The sequence below is a fragment of the Macrobrachium rosenbergii genome, chromosome 49, assembly GCF_040412425.1.
Source record: "Macrobrachium rosenbergii isolate ZJJX-2024 chromosome 49, ASM4041242v1, whole genome shotgun sequence".
Lineage (NCBI taxonomy): Eukaryota > Metazoa > Arthropoda > Malacostraca > Decapoda > Palaemonidae > Macrobrachium > Macrobrachium rosenbergii.
The window spans coordinates 22,311,106-22,326,105 of record NC_089789.1 but is presented as its reverse complement, the minus strand read 5'-3'; the positions used below and the strand labels follow the sequence as shown (position 1 = coordinate 22,326,105).

General features: G+C 35.6%; 1 protein-coding gene across 3 annotated transcripts in view; it reads right to left on the bottom strand.

Moving 5' to 3' along the window:
- LOC136832152 (protein bowel-like) overlaps positions 1-10,597 on the bottom strand; it is a 117,167-nt gene extending 106,570 nt beyond the window's left edge. The window contains exon 1 of one of the 3 annotated variants that reach the window (XM_067092851.1): positions 10,492-10,597. The gene's annotated coding sequence lies outside the window, so the exon portion shown is untranslated. Of the gene's footprint in view, positions 1-10,176 lie in introns of all 3 variants that reach the window. The other 2 variants (XM_067092850.1, XM_067092849.1) reach the window with 2 other exon arrangements.
- Positions 10,598-15,000: the final 4,403 nt, after the last annotated feature.

Here is a 15,000-nt window from a genome sequence, read left to right as displayed (position 1 = left end):
ATATATATATATACATATATATATATATATATATATATATATATATATATATATATATATATTATACTGTATATATATATTATTTTATAAACATATATATATGAGGGTTTCTGATTTACTCTGATTTACTCACTATGCTTCTTCCCTCTAAAATAAGCAAATTAATAAAAACCTATATATGCACAGTTGTCCACTAAGAGAATGAAGATCCTTTTCCTAAATAAACATTTTTGGTATCTATAAGTGTATATCTTTATTATGTATGTATATGTATTTTATATATGTGGGTCTATATATATATATATATATATATATATATATATATATATATATATATATATATATATATATATATATACATAATAAAATATATACACACACACATGCACTATATATATATATATATATATATATATATATATATATATATATATATATGTATATAGATATATATATATATATATATATATATATATATATATATATATATATATATATATATATATATATGTATACATACACCAGGTTACCAGTGCAAAAATGAATATTGGCAATAACAATTAAATACAGAGAGAGAGAGAGAGAGAGAGAGAGAGAGAATAATTGCTGTTTTTCTTGTGAAAATTGCAAACTAAACTATACTCTTAATATTATTATTATTATTATTATTATTATTATTATTGGCATTGCAAGATAACGAAAAACAAACATAACAAAAGAAATAATATGATGATTAGCCTAAGCCTGTAACTTTCGTCATCGCTGAGTAAAATACAACCATTAAAGGTCTGTATTCCTATTCTCAACTGTCTTTGGTCCAATGCAAATGTAATTCATTTCTCCAACTTGAGCTGTAAATACATTTGCCTTGAAAATGTCTATTCTTGCGTTTATTTTTCTGGTGCATCTTGAAAGTTTGGTTTCTTAGTGTATATAATGATTTTTCAAATTATCATTAAGTGTATAAACGTAAGAGACATATTTCAGATACGAAGTAATGAAAATGTATGTAAAACATAGTTAATTATATGTCCGCTATGTTGACAATTTTTTTGGAAATACTGTTGAAGGTTCCAGCGGGATCAAAAAAAAGGTCACATATTCCTTTAACCTTGTGTCATAAAAAAATTATCACTATATCTCCATAATTCTTTAAGTATTTAATATATATCGTGGAAAGTGTGTGTGAGTATGCAATGACTTTGTAATTGTATGAAACGTGATACTGTCCACTGGTTCTGTTCGCTCTGGAGTCATGTTGACAACGTTTGTCTGGATGACCATTACAATATGCCAGACGCCATCAGAACAACTGCCCTTTGAGGCAAGGAGTGAGGCTGGCAACTTCATCCCAAAGTAATGAACAACAAGAAGGGCAGCACCTTCCGAAGCCATCCCTTCAAAAGGAAAGGACACATAGATGAAATAATTATAAAATCAAAGTAAAAAAAAAAAACACACACAGACTGACGGAAAAAATGATAAATCAATGATGACTTTTTGGGAGGAAGGGGGTGGGGGAGAGGCGAATTTCGAGTAGGGCGTTTCACGGAGCCAACAGAAGACGACTTGGTGTCGTTCTATAATGCCTCAGTTCGATGACACCTGATCCTCCTCCTCCTCCTCCTCTTCTTCCCTACGCTCTCCCTCCTCCGTTGTTTAGCCTGAGGGCAGCTCCGCATTGCAATTCCGGGGAAGGCGGACGCCGTGGGCCAAAGCGTCTTTTGCGGTGGTATTAACAGAAATCCTGTGGGATTCTTTCACCACCTTTGAGGGAAATTCGCAATGTTTGCTGACACTGGGCCTCCAAATGGATTATACATAAAACTCTTTTTGTGAAAGCATAACACTGCTGAAAGCACAGCACTTCTGACAGCACTGTCCTGTTGACAGGATGGTGCAGATGAACACACAGTAAATCTGTAAGCACGAAAATGTGGCTACTGAAAGCAGACAGAACTGCCAAAGGTATTGCACAGTTCTGATGAAAGCTTTACCTCACTGAAACCGGAGCATCACTAAAAGCGTTATACCATTAGAATCATGGTGCGCCTGCTTGATTAAAAAAAAAAAAAAAAAGGTAGAGCAAAAACAAGGTGGGGGTTGGGGGGGTTCAATTACCCAAATCCACTTCCCCCAACTCTCCAGCCCTGAGGGGTTCTCCAGGGGGGTCTTCTGCACCCCACGGAGTCTGTAAATGCGGATCAAAAAAGCATCTATTACAATAAGAGGAAAGGAGACGTCTTAATGAGAGATAATTACGAACACGTGACTTATATAGCGTTTCTAATGACCTCTCGATGCTCCTGCGAAGATGACGTGCCCGCCGGAGGAGATGGAAGGGGTGAGGGGACTTAATCTCCCGAAGGTTTGAGTCACCGGAGTATTAATGCGAGTGTTTACCTTAGTTTTTTTTATCTAACCAAGACAGAACATGGCTGGAGCTACACAAGTTTATACATCAGAATAGGCCGCGGGGACGGAAAATCTAACGTCCTTTTCTAGCACTGGCCCGAAAAAGAAAACAAAAAACGAAAAAGAAAAGAAAGCCTAAAGAAAGTCTAGGAATAATTTACATTGAAATTTCATTTTTTTTCATTCCCTGCTTTGGGAATGCGAGTATTTATCTGTCATTGTGATGAGATAACCGTAATATATAATAAAGCGGCAACTAGCGAGAGAGCCACAAGGCATATATAGCGTATTAACGCAAAACAGCACCGATCCTGACGAACCAAGTAGAACATAACAGACACTTTAGATAAAAAATATGTAAAATCGAATACCGGAAGATTTAAATACATACACACTTCCAGTCGACGTTCAAGACCACTCTTGATAGCCGAATGGTCTTGAACGTCGCCTGGAAGTCGTTGGTTTGTAATGTCAGGTGTTCGGGTCACTTAGTTAACAAACCAATTAGGCTATCACTTAAAATTCCCTTTCGGTGATATTTCCGAAGTAGCGCGAATTGGTTGTTAAACGACATTTGTAGCTTATATATATATATATATATATATATATATATATATATATATATATATATATATATATATATATATATATATATATATATATATATATATATAAAATAGTCTGAGCAGAAGGCCAAAAGCAGAAAGCCCTTTCTACTTAACTAATTCGTTTAATACTAATCTGAAAGAAAAAAATGGGCTTCTTTTAATGTCGGTAAGAACCAGAAAAAGTTAAGCATTTGACGATGAAATATCACAAAGGAGAGAGAGAGAGAGAGAGAGTACTTTTTTTTATTTTGCTGACTTCAGAAACACTGAGCATATCAAACGCGTGAACAATGGAAGTCTATATACAGCTATCATTCCATCGTCTTAAGGTATTAATATTGATCATAATGAGATAATTCTGTGACAGTTAGTTTAGCTTCATTTAAACTAAACATAAATAGTACCACATCTACAGTTCATGAAAATAACACAAGTAGGTTGTAACATGCGAATATTATTATTATTATTATTATTATTATTATTATTATTATTATTATTATTATTATTATTTAAAATATGAACCCCGTTCATCTGAAACAAGCCCAGGTGGGCCATTAAATTGAAATTCAAGCTTCCACAGAATATGGAGTTCATTTGAAAGAAGTAACAGAAGGTAGCCTATTAGGAAATTAAGAAAGAAGAGATCAGTTACCAGAGAAAAAGATTAATATATTGAATTAATACATGTACAAACAGCAGATAATATCTGAAGAACATCTGAGTGATAATTTTAGAACCGATTTATCATATCCCGTGAATATTTAACTTTTAAGTACCAATTTGGTATTTCAGATAACGTCACTTCTGAACATTTAATTAGGCTAATAAGTTTAGTTTCGATATGTTATTTCAATGGCATATGGAGTTTAGTACTAATTCTTAACTGCAGAAGAATGTCTAATATAAAAAGAGTCTAGCGCTGAAATAAAAAAAAGGAAAAAAAAATGTATTCACACAGTCATAACTTTCCTAATGCGCGCCATTACACGAATGACAGTCTGAAACTTATGACTCATCTGTCTTTCAAAACAGGAAAAGCTGGACCCTATTTTTAGCAGCCGGTTGGCAGCACACAAATACAACAACGACAAAAACAACAATAGTTTACCCGATAATGCTCCTTAACAGACACTTCCCTCGAAACGGCCACCCAAAACTCGGAGGCTGTTCTCAAAAGTTCGCAGCAGCAGCAGAAGCCTCAACTACAATGCAGTGGCATCTAGCTGCATAGGCGCACGCACACGCGCACGCACACACACACTCGAAGGAAAGCCTGAACGGCTCCTGCTCCTTAGCTTTGAAAGGAAATTATCGAAGCATCAAGAAATCTCCATTAAACACGACCGCGGGAAACCAAGCAAGTAATGACCTCCCGTCTCGTCAGTTATATACACAAACATCAAACGTCCACCGACGTCAATGCGCCACGAAAACATCATTACGCCGGGATCATCAGTCAACATCGAGTCAATAAGAATATCAATAGTAATACAGTAATTACGAAGGAGCGAAAAGATACCGCCGGCACGGGTTTCCTCCTTTTCATGACAAAGAGGATTTTTGGCGCCAAGTTTAAACTAGGATTTTTTTTAACGGAAATTTCGGCACGATTTCTAAACTTGGCTTTCTTTAGCGTTAATTAGCAAAGGGATTTTTCCTTTATTTGTTCAATGTTCACAAAATACAGGCTGAAAAGTGCTGTTTACTTTAGTATGAGCTGCAAGAAATATACTAACATGGTTGTCCAATTGAATATTTTTTATAATAGGAGAATAACGTACTCTTTTCCTATTATATATATATAAATATATATATATATAATATATAATATAATATATATATATATATATATTATGTATAATATATATTTATATACATATTTATAATGTAACAAGAATATACCACATGCGCTCTTTATAAATAACCCTGTCTTTTATGTAGACTGGCCACAAATTTTTAACAATAGTGTCATCTGTACTGTATATATATATATATATATATATATATATATATATATATATATATATATATATATATATATATATATTTACAACCTTTTGGCTATAAATCTTACCTAGAGTTTTGTTGATTAAGCACATGCAAATGCTTTTACAAAAAATCTAGGGATACACAGATGACAAATAAATCAGGGTTATTTCCGTAAAATCTATGATGATATTGAACGTACCTTACATAATAAATAATTTCGAAATCAATTGGCAAGCTTTGTCACTAAGCGTAAATTGGTGACGCTATCTCTTTGAAATCATCTTATGTATAAATCGATTTACAAATTTACTTTATTTGGTTAGTTACGATTTACGTAACTAGAGCATATCCCCCGAAGTATCCAGGATTTAATCTTTTTCCACAAGCGAATGGTTTTCATGAGTTTGAGCTGCGTGTAAACGTGCATTCTTTATCGCTTCTACGGCCAGGCTAGTATGCTTCAAAGTCTTGCCCTCTCAACGTATAAACATTTTTGTACTGGCCAGTATCAGTAAGTCACATAGATATTGGTAAAGCTGTTTGAGGTAGCTATAGTAACTAGAAAGCTTTTAAAAAAACTTTTTTGTAGTAAACCAGGTGGTAGTACCATATATAATTTGATAGATGGAATCGGGATTATCAGACTTGGTGTGTAGGCCTATCCCCGGCCCCTAAATAACTAAAATAAAACTAAAAATATGGCAGACACCATGGCCTTCTGTGCACGAAACGACAGTTCCTTCAAAAGAAGGTCGTGTGATTTTCAGATCACTGGAGAAGGGAAAGGGTTTCCGAGGAAGGAGACTAATGTGCTCCTTAATTTTTGAATCACTTTGCGAGATAAACGTTCCAGAGACTGGGGACCTACGGAGCGAAACGATCTTTTAGTTTTAGGATAAAATGAGGCAAGTGTGCTACTGACTGAAAGCTGAATCAATCTTCCCTCTTGCATGCAGTTCAAGACTATGCAACGTCTTTCCTTCAAAGAGGTTCAGTACTAATTGAATGGGGTTCAAGAATAGGCCGTCTCTTCCGGTAAATGCATCCAAAGAATAAATGACCTCTTTTTTTTTAAAGCAGATAAAAAATAAATAAATAAATAAACTCTTCCGTTAAATGTAGTGCGTGTATCTGCTACATCTTTAGTTACATGTAGTCCAAGAATACGGAGAAGAGCAACCTGGTTATTTAAATGTCATAATTTGGCATTCTGTCATTAGATGCAAATATACAGTCTCTCATTAAACGCAGTCCATGAATAATTTTCCATTAAATGCAGTGGTACAACGATAAGTACTCTTCTTTCTTAAGTGAGGGCCAAGAAAATAAATGTCTTCTGAACTAAGAATCATGTTAAACGCATAGAAGGCCTCAAAGTTTGAATTAAATCTGAAAAAATAATTAATGCAGTGTGGGAAAACTTGCGCTTAAAATTAAAGGCAAATTTAAGTGAGCACCAACAGAATCAAAGCGAGAAAAATTGGACATAGATTCACAGCAAATTTAACATCAGCATCAAATAAATAAAAACACTCGATGAAATAAATAAAAAGCACTCGAACAAATAAATGGAACGCGAATCAAGATTCAAACAAATCGTGGCTTGAAAACTCTATCTCAGAATCAAAGCAAACTCAAAATAACGATCAAATTCACCAGCCGAATTTTACAGGGAACACTGGCACTTAAAGATACGGACCTCCTTTTACACTGCTTGCCAGTAGCCTATGTATAGTTACGTCGCTTGCAAGTAGCCTATGTAAAGTTAGGTCGCTTGCAAGTAGCCTATGTAAAGTTACGTCGCTTGCAAGTAGCTTATGTAAAGTTACGTCGCTTGCAAGTAGCTTATGTAAAGTTTACATTGCTTGCAAGTAGCTTATGTAAAGTTACGTCGCTTACAAATAAACTATGTAAAGTTACGTCGCTTGCAAATATCCTATGTACAGTTACGTCGCTTGCAAGTAGCCCATGTAAAGTTACGTCGCTCGCAAGTACGTAGCTTATGTAAAGTTACATTGCTTGCAAGTAGCTTATGTAAAGTTACGTCGCTTACAAGTAAACTATGTAAAGTTACGTCGTTTGCAAATAGCCTGTGTACAGTTACGTCGCTTGCAAGTAGCCTATGTAAAGTTACGTCACTTACAAGTAAACTATGTAAAGTTACGTCGCTAGCAAGTAGCCTATGTAAAGTTATGTCATTTACAAGTAGCCTATGTAAAGTTACGTCGCTTGCAAGTAGCCTATGTAAAGTTACGTCGCTTGCAAGTAACCTATGTAAAGTTACGTCGCTTGCAAGTAACCTATGTAAAGTTACGTCGCTTGCAAGTAACCTATGTAAAGTTACGTCGCTTGCAAGTTACGTCACTTGCAAGTAGCCTATGTAAAGTTACGTTATTCGCAAGTAGTCTGCATAAAGTTACGTTAATTCCAATCAACCTGTATCCTATTAAAACCAAACCTGCAAGGTGATGAAAATCGTGAATGTGAAATACATTTAAGAAAAAGTTGATTGTACAACATAATGTTGCAAGCAAATCTCTTTCATTAATTTTCAAAAGCATGATTAAACAAAATGTGATGTTGGTGCTTCCAAGCGATGTAAAAGAGCCTTAATTTCTATGAATCTCTATGAATGAATTAATTATCCATCTATAAACCCAATTCAGTCCCCAAAAGTGAATTATATACACAACAGCTCATGTTCCTCCCCGATAAAATGAGATCATATGTCTAAAATTCACATATTTAACCATGTTTTTAGCCCCGCAAACATTATAAAGCAATTCATTGCAACAGGCTTAAATATTCGACATACTGAATAACTACAGATGGGTTTTTTCTTTCAAACGGTAAACAACAGTTTTCACCCAATTTCTAACTCCCATGTATAGGCAATTTATTACAAATAATCATTGCTAAATCCAATGAATAGTCTGCAGGAGAATTAAGACGTGTTTGCTTCACGAAGAAACATTTGCATTTTTTGTTCAAAATATTCGCTGCTGAATGGATTAAAAATTAATTCAGTTTAATATTTTTAATTGAATTTAGAAATGAAAACCTTAATACGCATACGCGTGGAAATCCTCTCGTAACAAGCATAGCAGCGCGTCGGTCATCGCATGCCATCTGCGGAGCACTGTAAGCAATGCAATCATTACTCCAGCTTCTTTGTAGGGCCTGTTCTTAGGCCTCCCAGCTGCATTGCTTTCTGTCTTCTTTTTAGTTCTCCCGCTTCCATATTTTATTACGAGATGATATTCTTTTCGTCAGCCCTATAAATGTTAAAAATAATATTGTATATCGCCAGCTTTAACAGAAAAACGAATCATCATGAAGACTGCGATTAGAGAAGACATTCTGAAGGAGTAATGTTCGACAAGCAGAGAGAGAGAGAGAGAGAGAGAGAGAGAGAGAGAGAGAGAGAGAGAGGTAAATAAACGTAGCATGTCTAAAAATTACAGTATATACTGCAGTCACCTCTCGACGTTCGTAAATTTCAGGCATCCTGGCAGGCCTGATATAAGTCTACGGGAGGCGCACGTACAATTTCAAGGAAATTAATGTCGCTTCTTTTATTTTCCAGAAAATCCGATTGTGTAATGGGCGTCACTTATTTCACAAATTGTTGTCATTCCAGTTTTTTCAAAAGTTTACTTTTATGCATCAAATAACTGAAGGACTTATCTGTTTTTACGCGAAATAAATGTCCAGACTAAGTCGATAAAACCTAAATTTTTATTTTAAACATTACGGAAAGTTATGCTGCAGAAGAAAATGTACTCTGTATTCAAAACCTTTCATAAAAAAAAAAAAAAACTGGCGTTTAAGAAAAAACGTCGTTGTTGAATTTTAAGCCAGCAATGTGCCAACACGGACCCTTGCTTCTTGAACAGCCCGTAAACAAAACAAAAAAATAATAAATAAAATAAAATAAATAAATAACGGATAGTCATTTTGCGAATTCTTTACTACCATGATTCACAATAACATAACAGGCCTATGTAAAGTGTGACTCACAGCAACAAAAAAAGCATAAGTCCTTTACTTTCATATGGACGCTTTAATTTCTTAAAAGATAAATTAGTATATTTACCGATGTCCAAATTGCACGACATGCTATACGGGCCATTGCCACCCTATTATGCATCACAGAGATCATTCCGCCTTTAATGCAAAACTATTTTGAAAAATATTTATGTTTGACGGAAAAAAAAAAACGAATTCTTATAAACAAACGACTTGATAAATGTTAAGATATGAATGACTTCTGGATTTACATCAACAATAAATTGAAAACTGGATTCATGAAATAAAAATAATTAAATAATATCCAAATAATAAGAATATCAAAAGCTAGAGACTTAATATCTCAAAAATAACTTTAAAAAAACCATGAATTAAAAAGATACAAATGAAAAGCAGACAAAACCTATCAAGTACATGAAAATAGTTTACGCTTAATATTCAAAATATATTTGTTTTTCAAATTTTTACTTATAAAAAGGAAAATAAGAAAAAAGGCAAATAATACAAACAGTAAGACGTTTGTGACTTAATATCTCAAATACAGATTTTTAAAATGATTTGATCTAGTAAAAAAATTTAAACAAGATGTCACAGGTTTAAGGACTTGAACATTAACGTATGAATACTGTTTACAATATTTAAATTTTGAACAATACAAATAAATGGTCAGAACTTTATAATATTAAAGGCGTCAGTCTAAGTATCTCAAACTTATCTTTAACACCTTGAATTAGAAAAATCTAAACATACAAGAACCTAGTTCACTTCCAGAAAACTACTCCTCATAAGCTACTCTCATCGTCTGAAGCTACAAGGTTCTAGGTTAGGCTATCTTACAGGTATTCGCTAATTACCTGCTCTCAGGAGCAGAGTCCACTTTTTGTGACTATTCAAAGAATAAGCACCCCTCCCACCCCTCGCAAAAAAAACACATAAGAAAAAAAACACAAGTTAAAAAAAAGGCGCTATGCAATTTCGATAATGACTGAACAATCTGCAGATTCGATTTTTTTCTTTATAATACGTTTTTGATATCTTATTGAGCAACTAACTACCGTTCGAGAATTTTATATATAAATCAACGCTCAATCAACCCAAGAGCTAAATGAAGAAAATATCTGAAATGAGAACTTACCTGTATTCACAAAAAATCGGAGAGAGAGAGAGAGAGACAAGGAATCTCGCTTTCCTCTCTCTCTCTTGGAAGAAGAAAATACTCCAATAAAAAAGCCCTTAAACAGTAATGCACTATCGGTACTGCATCATCATTCACACCATGGCAAAATGACTCTTTCTGAGAACAACGAATCACTCCAACCAAACGGAAAGTAATATCTCAAAGACACAACCCAACGCCAGTTGGAAAACGTTCAACAACACATTTCTCAAAAGCACTAAAGACGAAAGCCGGCCGTTGGGTAGCTCCTACCCGGTCGGAGGACCAACTCACACTGAATGCTGCCAGACCATGGGACCAGTTCACCAGTTCACCAGTCGCGGTCCGATCATCTCAGCCCCAGACTAGACCACAACATAACACAGCAGTAGATCCCTTGCGGGAAACGACGACACCCACGGACCACCGCTTTGCTCTGATGCCCTTCGGAGGTAGGAGGTAGGGGGGTCACGTTTGTGAGGGAAGGAACAGGGGCTTGGTTGGAGGAATTTGCGGGGTTGGGGGGCGGCCGCTATGGCTCTTCAGAAATAGATGAGTTTCATCATCATTACATTCGGTTTTATTTGTGCATACTGAAATGAAGAGCAGGGTTTATTTGTTCAACATTTCATATATCACTGATTGTTCCAGTTCGTGTTCGAAGTTTTGTTTATTTAGGGATATTAATAGTAGCGATAATAATTAAATATAGAAGCCCTTGTTAACAGACCAAGTTAGTCACTGTTGAGTCACCTCAAAATGATTTCTCCCAGATTTGAAATTCTTTATATAATAGTAATAAAAAAAATTGTTAATACTTCATCTCAATGCCAATAATAATAATAATAATAATAATAATAATAATAATAATAATAATAATATTAGATGGACCAGCCAGCCTTAATATATTAATTTTATATTACTTAACTATGAGGTACGTTTCGAGTAGTGAATTTGATGATGTTAAATTTATCAAATTTTATTTATCTATATCAAGAATAACAGGTCAAGTAAGCCAAGTATTTCATATACTTTAAGCCAATTTAACGTGAAATTATCTCCGATATCCAGTAATTAATTCATTTAAAGGCATACTTCGAAGACAAACTTATATAGAAAAAAAATAACTGTGCTACTTTGGCTTGTTATCTACGCATCACCTACTCCGAGGTGCTAGTACTAAACACCGTACGGTAAATGTAAAGTATACTGCCGCACGAAGATATCTTTTATATTAATATAATAATTTGTCGACCACACAATATAGAAATGGGTGTTTATAAAAATACTTTGATCCCCGAGGAGCTAGTACTAAACACGGCGTCCCAAGGAGCCTCCGCCATGTTTAGTACTAGCACCTCGGAGTAGGTGACGCGTAGATAACAAGCCAAAGTAGCACCAAAATAACTTTATACTAAACTGATTTCCAAAACTTCAAAATGAATTCTCCATTAGACTCACTAAGTATATGTGAACGACACTATGAAGCGGTAATGTTTACACCCATTTTCGTTTGTCTGTCTCTGTTTATCTAGATTTTTAACAAGATATTTCGCAATCGGATTTTGATGGAACCCGGTAAAAGCATTCACTGTGTGATTTTGCCCAGGGGGTTAACTTTTACTCGATATCATTGAAGACTTGACTTTTGTTACAGTCACAAGAAACTGAAGCTATGCTTGCCTGCAGCTTACATTTAGTAACCATGATTAATAACTGTTATCTCCGATAATAATGTATGGTGGATAACAATATTTCTTATCATGATTTACTGTTTTGCAAAACACTGACTGAATCTATAAACTACGAAAAAGGCTGATAATTCCGATTCCATCTATCAATTAATTTGGTACTACCATGTTGTCTACCACAAAAAATTTTTTGAAAGTTTCTAGCTACGATAGTTACTTCAAACAGTTTTACCAATGTGACTTACTGATACTGGCCAGTACCAAAATGTTTATACATTGAGAGGGCAAAGACTGGAAGCATATTAGCCTGGCCATAGAAGCGATGTAAAATGTACGTTTGCCCGCAGCTCAAACTTACAACTCAATCCGTGGACGAGGTAAGTTACAGCTGAAGTTAAAACCAATATGTTATAGAGGGTTAGGCTATAGCATAGACACTGCCGAGGAGTTAAATTGTAATGAATGAATGTCATAAACCCAAGTAATAACTTTAGAACTACGAGCAAGTTGTAACCCTCATGTTGCAGAGGAGTTAACGTCTGATCCTAAAATCGTGGTGGAGTTAGATATATCTGAAAAATTTCAAAATATTCAATCAATAACCTTTAGGCTGTAGAGGAAGTAAGCTGAAATCTTGAAGCCTTACAAAAATTAGTCTGTAACCTTAAAGAAATAGATGAGTTAGGCTATATCTTTAAGATTATATAGAGATTAAGTAATGACCAAAATTTTGCGGACAATTTGCGTTACATGAGATGACTGTGTTATATCAGCGTGGAATTGAATTGATGTTTGTTCAACTGTCCAATTTTCGGACGTCTCAAGTCTGTGAACTTTAGCAGTGGTATTTAACGCTGAGAGACGAGGAAAAAGTAAGAGAGCTGTTTCGTGAATCTTACTGAAAAGATATCTTTCTCACTCTCTCTAGATAGATAGACAGATAGATAGATAGACAGATAGGCAGATAGATAGATAGCTAGAGGGAGGGAGAAACAGAGGAAGAGAAAGATTGTCAAGTTGTACATTTCACTCGCTGAAAATTAGTTTTAGCATTTCATTGTAATCACATCAAAGCATCTATTTGTTTTCATCTTTATTTGAAGTCTAATATGTATAATGATCGTTGTCGTAGTACATTGCAGTACTTTGCCAAATATATTTATCTGATATCATTATCATTATTATAATTTAATTAACGAGACCACGCGTCACAATTCTAGACTAGGGCCTCGCCGAAGGAAACACTGTATATTATACCTATATATATATATAATAATAATAAACCTGAAACGTTTGTTTGTTTGCATACCGGAGCACGATCAAGTGTTAAGTTAGCTGTGTCCTCCCCTTCCCCTTCCCTCTTCCCTCCCCCTTCCCCTTCCCTCTTCCATCCCCCTTCCCTCCCTTCACCATCGCCCTCGCTCTTTCCCCTCCCTTCTCCTCCTCCCTCCCCTCTCCTCCCCTTCCCCCTCCTCCCCTTCCTCCTCCCCTCTCACGCCCCATCCCTCTTTCATCCCCTTCCCTCCTCCTCCCCTTCCCTCTCCCCTCCCCTTTCCGATCTCTCCTTCCCCCTTTCCCTCCCCCATTCTTCCTCCCTCCTCCCCTCCCCATTCTTCCTCCCTTCCCCTCCCCTTCCCCATTTCCTCACTTTTCCTCTTCCATCCCCTCCCCTCCCCTCACCTTCCCTCCCCTCCCCTCCCCTCCCTTCTCTTCCTCCCTTCCCTATCTCCTTCCTTTCCCTCTTCCATCCTCCCTCCCTCCCCCCCCTTCCGATCTCCCTTCCCCATCCCCTCCCCCTTGCCGATCTCCTTCCCCATCCTCCCCCCTCCCCCTTCCCCATCCCCCTCCCCTCCTCCTCCCCCTTCTTTTCCTTCTCCCCCTTTCCTATTTCCTCACTTTCCCTCATCCATCCCTCCTTCCCCCTCCCACTTCCCCTCCCCTCTTCCCACGCCCTTTCCCTGATATGAAAGTAGATTCATTGCCAATCTTGAGGGGAATATGAGGAATTGTTATAAGCACATTTATTAAAAGAAATTTAATATTAAAAATACTATCCAGATATTCAACAAAATGGAAGGGAAATAGAAAAATCAGTAACACTGTATAATCCCTGTTCACTATAACATAAAAATTCATTTTGGAAGATTATGAAAATACATATTTTAAAAGAAACTAGTTGCATAAATTTACTGCATACAATTATGAGCTTTCGTTCAAAATAAAAACGCTGCTGTTACATATTATTAAATCACAGTAGCTTTAGAATTATTGAAAATGAGTGAATTTGCCACATTTTGCAACATTCTTTAGTTAGCCCACTGGTAAAAAATCTTAATGAATTCTGGGAAATTGGATTACTATTATAATTAGCAGTTTAAAGATGGTAAAATAAGTAAATACATCAAAACTGCTTAACAAAGATAGTGAAATCAAATATATTTGAAAGATAAGACCCTTAGTAAATATGATATATTCATGATGAAATTACAAAAATTATCAAATATAAAAAATTATAAAACCCTAAGACTTTCTAGAAAGTACAGGTATGTAAATATAGTTGTAAAAATAGTATCATTCCACATAAGAAATAAAAAAATATAAAAAAATTGTTAAATGAAACTCTAGAAAACGCTGAATGTGCTACATACTCTTACGACCAGTATAAAAATCGAGTGTAGAAAATTATATATATAAAAAAGATTTTGTTATAAAGAGTACTAGCAAAAGGGAGCCTAAATATGGACCCTGGCCTTCCACCTTTCATATTTCACGTCGCTAACAATAAAAGCAAATAGCACGTCGCCTATCAAAATACATCTTCGACAAACATGTTGCTGTTTATACAGGTGTGCTGTTTACAGGTGTGGTGGCGCTGTAGTGTTGGAAAAAAACGACGGGCTGCGTATGGTCTATCATCTCTTATCGACGGCCTGTCATGGCGGGACTATTACTTACGGCATTTATCATATGCCCATTATCGTTTAATGAAAAAGGACCAGTTATTTATTGCTCTCTCTCTCTCTCTCTCTCTCTCTCTCTCTCTCTCTCTCTCTCTCTCTCTCTCTCTCTCTCTGAAGCTGTCGCTATGCTCGAGGAAGTAGTACTTAGATTC